The sequence below is a fragment of the Papaver somniferum genome, chromosome 4 (assembly GCF_003573695.1).
Source record: "Papaver somniferum cultivar HN1 chromosome 4, ASM357369v1, whole genome shotgun sequence".
NCBI lineage: Eukaryota > Viridiplantae > Streptophyta > Magnoliopsida > Ranunculales > Papaveraceae > Papaver > Papaver somniferum.
Window position 1 is genome coordinate 13,030,658 of NC_039361.1, and position 7,311 is coordinate 13,037,968.

Consider the following 7,311-nt stretch of genomic DNA (forward strand, 5'->3'; position numbering starts at 1 on the left):
ACTATATTGATGACGATGATGTCGATGAAAATGCTGAGGATGAGCTAATGTTTGAAAATCGTCGGCCAGAAGATAATATGGCAGTAGATATGAGCTCACTTTATGTGAACGACGATTCTGACACTTCTTATTTTCGCGATGATGGTCAGGGGATATATGTTGATCCTAGCTTTGAACAATAAAATGGTAGTAACAGCTGGTAAGAGACCCACTAGTTTCAGTATGTTAACTGTACAGTTTCTAAGAAGCTAAATTTGTTTTCAGTTTGTAATTTCACAAGCTGGTAATGTGCCCAAAAATCTGATTATCTTTCATCCATGCTTCATTCATGCAGGTAACTCCTCTTGCTTGTTATTATGAAGGGAGGATGGATTTTGTGTGTAGTTGTCGTGCTACGGCAGATTCAAAATCATTTACTTCCATATCTGCATTCTATTTGCACATATATTTAAGTTCTTATCTTGTTTTACTTGTTAATTATGTTTTGTAATCCGTTGTACTGCCTTGGAAAGAAAATCTTACTAGCTTGAATTACCAGCAGAATTTTGATGCTAGATAAGGGTTTCCTTGAAATGAATAGAAAGTGTTCATCAATATTCTGTCATATTCTCCCATTGATGTTCCATTTTTTTCAGTGTTTTCTTATTGATTTTTTGATTCTACAGTTAAGACTATGATTGAAGTTCAATCTTCGCAGTGACACTCTGTCTATATAACGGACATCATGGACTTACGATGTTGACCTTTACTATAATTTCTGCAACGTACATAAGCATCAAGAATCAAGGGAAATGAAGGTCATGTGCTAGTAGCCAGCTGGGGGTATGGCAACCCCTGGTAAGTCTTTTTTTTCTTTTCATTTACCTTTCCATTATCTATGTTGGATATTTTCATGTATGGCTGCACCATTAAATTCTTAAAACCTATTGAAACAAACCAAAATTACTTTTTGCGAGGTAAAGAAAAGCAATGAAGATTTTTTCAGTTAACGGCAAGTACAGTTTTAAGTGGCTTGGAAAATATTATGCTTAACATGTCAGATGCTTCTTCTGTTAATATTAACCACCATCCAAGGTCAGTTTATCTTCTACTTCTGAAAACTTACCAAGATGTGGAGAATTACTTATATCTCGTGATTTAGAATTTTGCACCTCAGAATTGAGGATCTTCTGACACATGCTAGTTACATTTCTACTACCCCAGCTAATAGGAAATGGGTCTCTGAGGAGTTGGGTGTTGTTACCGAGTCTATGGAGGTGGCTGGGATTTCATCACTGGGGTTTTTGATCAGGTAATTTTTATTATAATGTACTATTTTGATTTTTCTTTGTTCTTCGTTTGTTTTTCTAATCCCTGTTTATCAGGTGAATATGTTGATGGTAATATGAGAAGTTTGGAGTCTTGGTCACTGATTATATCATGCTAGCCATTATATTATTTCTGAATGTGAATGTAGAATATCTTTAGGAAGTTAATTCAATTCAGATGCACCCTTTATCTCTTAGATGTATTATAAATATCGGCTCTACTTAATTTATCAATTCAGAATGATTATAATTCTAATTGATTTGGCTGAATTGATATTCCTCCTGCATTACTGTTTTGAGTTTCACTGGAGAGTTTATTGCGATTGCTTCGGAGAGGTACAACTAAACTAGATTGGAGGTGTACATTATGATGGATTGTCACTATTAGTATGGCATATACATTGTGACGTCAAAGTTTTTTTATCACGTTCAGGCATATTGCTTTTTACTAGAAGCTAAACAGATACATATGTGCTCCCTTTGTGATTTATTTGGAGAGATGGATTGAATTGAAGGATTGTACCTATGCAGGAGAACATACTTCTTGACAGCGATGGAATAGTGAAGCTTTGGGATATCGGTGTTTCACCTTGTGTATTTGACAAGGGTGCAACCAACGCTCTTTTGTAGGAACTGCATGCTCATCAGTTTTTTCCTCCCTTCTAACAAGCTTTTTCTGAATGCAAATCTACTATTTCTTCCTTATTTTTTTCCTTTCATCATTGTTGTACACAATTTGAATTTAGAAACGTTCCCATGTTTTACTTTTACAGGATGGCTTAGAAGTTTTGCAGCTGGGAAGTGGATACGATTTCAAGTGAGTGGTTGTTTCCTATCTCTTACTGTACTGTATAACAGTTTTTACTCGGCAGGTCTAACTACTGATACATAGAGAACCACTATTTAATCTTGTGAAGTTTCTTTGTTTATACATCTTGCAAAGCTGATATCTTGTCATTTGGGATAAACTGCTTTAGAGTTTGCCCATGGTTATGCTCCCTTCTCGAAGTACCCTCCGATAAAGGTAAACCAGTATTCTGAATGCTTCTCTAAAACTATTTCAGTATTTCGGAAGAGCTTTTGACTTGTGTCTCTCCTGGTGGTCTTTGTTGAATATATTGCATCAAAATACCTTCATAATATATATTGTATGGATCAGCTTCTTCTTGACGGCTGTAGTTCCCTTTGGTTGAATTGATTATAGCCACCTACATGTGACCAGAGAATAAAGAAAACAGTCAACTTGGTTACTCAAGTATGGTGTGTTGGGTAGATTTAGCTTAAACAAATTAGAGTCAAAATAATTTTGCTACTTCCTCAGGTGATTGGAGATGCAGAAGTGGTGAACGGTTGGCTACCTGACTTAGACCTACAACAGTTACCCGCAGTGAAAAGCAGTTCGCTCAGGTTATATTCTGATCATTAATTTTATAAACTGAAATTACGACATACAAATTGTTTCTTTCATTGTAACGTTGATATATCAGACCAAGAACTTTAGCTGTAGTGTTTGATCTAGAAATATGATAAAATGGTGAACCACACAAATTTGGTACATTTCAGGAATTTCTGGTAAAGTGTAAAGATATGCAGAGGCAGCATGCCATTCGATTCCAGGCACACCAAGCTGCTAATGGAGATGCCACATATAGGATGTCAGAGACTTAAACACACTAACTAAATTCATTTAAAGTATTTCATTAATCTATTCCTATGATCTCACTGAGGTCTTTTTGGATAAAGAAACCACACCTGTGAAGCTGTGATCACTTCAATAAATGCTCTCAGTAAGACTGACATGGAAGTGTCAGGCATTCTGTTGGGAGTGAGTGTGTGCACAACTATCACTTCCATGATTAGATTCCCATTGGGTAATAGTCATTACAAGTAATATCAGTATTGTAAATAGGGATTTCATCTTTCGTTTCTTGTTTAGTCTTTGTTAACAGTAAGCATCATCTGTATATATGCTTATGGAAATTCATGTCAAGGATAATGTTGTTTGATTAATAATTAATAAAAATCCAATTTAGTGTTGGTTACCACTTTGGAGATTTTTCTGGGAACGATATTAATAATAAAACTGTGCACGACTTCATGGAGATGCTTGATTTGGACACGGTGAGTTTTACAGATCCGTGACCATTACACAGATTGGTCACGGAGGGAAATATATTCCGAGACTAATGAGCAAATTTGGACACGGTGAATCTAAATGTTTCGTGTCCAAAACACAAACTTGTCACGGGTGAAATAAAATGACGAGACTAAAGAAGCAGTTGTCACGGTGAAATATATTAAATAGTCATGGGATTTATCCGTGACCAAATGACATACTTTTGGCCTCGCAGCCTTTGGACACGGTTTCTTAAAAATGAATTACCGGGACCATAGACCTTTGGTCACGGTAAATTACCGTGATGAAAAGCCATTTTTGTACTATCCCCTGACCTAGCCACATAATCACGTACGATTACCCGAAGTTCGGCCGACGTGAGGTTTGAAGGGTCGCAGGAAATTCCACTAAAGGTCTCAAATTGATCACGACCATGAAACCGTAATTAGGATTTGCAGCACATCACATGTGTAGCAAATCAGTCACAACCATCCATCTTCGTAGGCATAGATGGAGGGTGTATATGTAGATTCAAAGGGTCCCAAGCATGTCAATACAATCACCATGGGCCCGTATACATGTGTGACCAATCGGCCAAGACCGACCATGGTTAATCGTATCGATTCGTGCGCCCAAACTAGGCATGATCGCACGTTTCCAATTTCAAACCGATCTCGACCACTCAACTTTACCGGAAAAATTGACTGGCTTAGATCACATCTCCAGGGACAGTGAGGTGCGTACATGTACTCCGAAAAGCCGTATACATGCCTGACCGATCGACCAAGGCCACACATGGTTGTACGTCCCGAAACGCGCGCCCGAAGTAGGAATGACGTGCGGTCTTCAACTCCTTTGCGGCATGGGATTTATGTCGCAAATCAATCTCAGACGCTCCTCTTTGCCGGAAAAATTGAGTGGTCTAGATTGCACCTTCATGAGACAGTGAGGTACGGGCGCCTACACCGACATGCTGTCTAAGCGCATGCCCGATCGGCCCTGCCAAAAACGTCTCCCATGCTTGGATTCGACCAAGCTAAAGGTTGGTGTTTGAGCACCTTCTAAACCCTAATCCGACGGTCGCAGATGTGGTTCGCAAGTTATCTCGTCCGTCCAACTTCGCCAGCTTGGACGGAAAACCTAAGACAGGAGTTAGGCGACTAGCAAGGCATCACCACGATCACCGTCCACCACTCTTCCACATGAGGTGATCGTCTAAGTCAGGGTTTACCTGTACAGCCTCCAAACGATCACTCGAAGATGGATGGAAGTGATGCTATTTTAAGATGTTTAATCCGTGACTTACTCCGTCAAGCCTTAAAATAGTGATGCTTCATACGTGATGAATATATTCGATGCATTACATGCATAGAATACACACGATATTTTACAAGTATCGACTTCCCAAATAACTTAGTTATTTAATCTAGCATTACATGCTACTTACTGTGGGTCCCACGATCCACACGATAGAGACATCAATCATGTCACAAATGGGGATACTTACTGGGGTATTGTTCTGGTGGTTTACGGCGTGCAGTGTACAACGCGCCATCACAAGAACGTTTCAAGAAGACATGGACGGTTAGTGATGATGGGAGAAGTGGGCAAGACTGATCGTGTGACACTAACACACAATTCCACCACTCCATCACTCCAATTCCTCCACTTCCCACGAGAGACATGAGTTAGGCTTAATGACTTGTATAAATAGGTTCTCCTCCCTATTTCCAAACAAGAACGAGACAACATAAACCAAGTGTTGATACAATCGTATCCAAACACCAGAACTGATAGCTTACATTCTGCAAGCCAGTTCAGCTTTCTAATACAAGTCATAAAACAGCCAACACCTTCACAATCTCAACACCTTATTCGTTTCCCTCCCTAAGATCAACCCCATATCCTTCACTTTGTGACCGAAGCAAGTTTGGAACGGCCATTTCTTGGTTTAGGCCAGAGTTGTACAGATTGATTTCTCGAATCACAGAAGTCAGTCCGCTGTTTCAAATATCTAGAGGACCAAACGAGTCGCTTCGTTCCCTGGTGACACGATGGAGAAAACTCTGTGTTGAGATCGGAAAGGTCCCTGAAGACTATGCGATCTTAGGTTTTAAGAATAGTCTTAGAAAGGCATACCCTCTTTTTTCCCGCATGTATGAAGCCATGCCAAAAATCTTGGGCAAATTAAGAGAAATCCAAGAGGACTACATAGCCTTGGAGGAACTCCAGGATGTAACTTATGATAAGGTGGCAAGAGGAACTAGTAGAGGAACAAACGTGGTTGAACAACAGAACCCTCCAGTGCCAGCCCAAGGATCAGGGCGATCCAAGAATGGGTCAACCCAGTTCGACAAACATCAGACTGGAGGATGGAAAGGAAGATACCAGGCCCAACAGAAAAAGGGCAAATTCATTGACCCAGTCTATAAAAAATTGAATACCCCCATATCCGAGATCCTCAAGAAGATCGACGGACAACATAAAATCACTTATCCATGGAATAGAAGTCAGCAACCAGAACGAACTAAAAATAGGACTGACTTCTGTGAATTCCACCAATTTCACAGCCACACAACAGACTCGTGTAGGGACTTAAAGAAGGTATTGAAAGATATGATTAATGAGGGAAAAATCCAAGAATACATTGCACAACCAACAGCCCCACCCACCACTGGGGCAACCGTACATCGTGTGGAGATCCCTCGCGAGGCACAGTACTTAGGATGCAATACCATTTCACACTCGGCGATAACCACCCCCGTACGAGAAGGAAATATTACCGGAAGAATTCACAAACAAAACTTGAAAGGCGATGAAGTTTTCAGTGTAACCAGCGAACCCCCAATCGAAGATTGGATGAAGCTACCCATCAGTTTTTCAGCCTCGGAGGCACCAAAAGGAGGACAAAACCATAACGACCCACTAGTGGTCACGATGGCCATCGCACTCCCCGAGCACGAGGGAGAGGACGCATAGAATAAAACACTACCCTGGTCAATGCCCAAAATTTTAATCGATGGTGGTAGCTCTGTTGAAATCTTATTCTATGAAATATTCAAACAAAATGGGCCTCAAAGACGAGTTCCTCATACCCTCGACTTACAACATATTTGGATTCAACGGGTCATCAGCCGTCCAAGAGGAGAAATAACATTAGAAATCTGGGTTGGAAGAATCCTTACCTTAACCACTTTCTGTGTGGTATGTGTATTGTCACCCTACACAACCATTGTCGGACGATCCTGGGTCCACGGAATCAAAGGAATGGCCTCGATTTACCATCAAAGGCTAAGATTTCCTACGCCTGACGGAGTGGTAGAAATTATTGGAGACTCTGGCGAAGAAAAGTATTGCTACAAGATGGACGTCCAAAACGGCGAGAACAAAGAAAATTCTTCAAAAACACAGGCGAGGAGGGCTAGAGTTATTCATAACTCGATTGAAGCCCATGACTACATTACAATAAGCGATTCACCAACACGCTTATCTGACGCCTCAACCTCATGCAATACCATAACCTCTGGACCGACCATACAGCCCTTATAGCAATCACAGAACCTCCCCGATGAGGGAGAAATCGAACCTCGTCCTCATAACAAGGTCGGGGCCATACCTAAGAAAAGTCATGGAGAGTATCACACAAGAATCAACCTGAAACGGAGAATGTTGTTACACAACCAACAAGCAACTTTTAAGGATCTAACTCAACCAAGATCACGACACATCATGCTACAACCACCATCATCTGGCAACAACGAGATACCAATAGGACCCATGGGAAACTCTTCCCAAAAATTGGCTATTGATTGGATTATAGACGCTGCGTCCACGGGCGCCTTACTATCCTTATTGGACAGTTACTCGGGTTACATCCCTTGCCTCGAA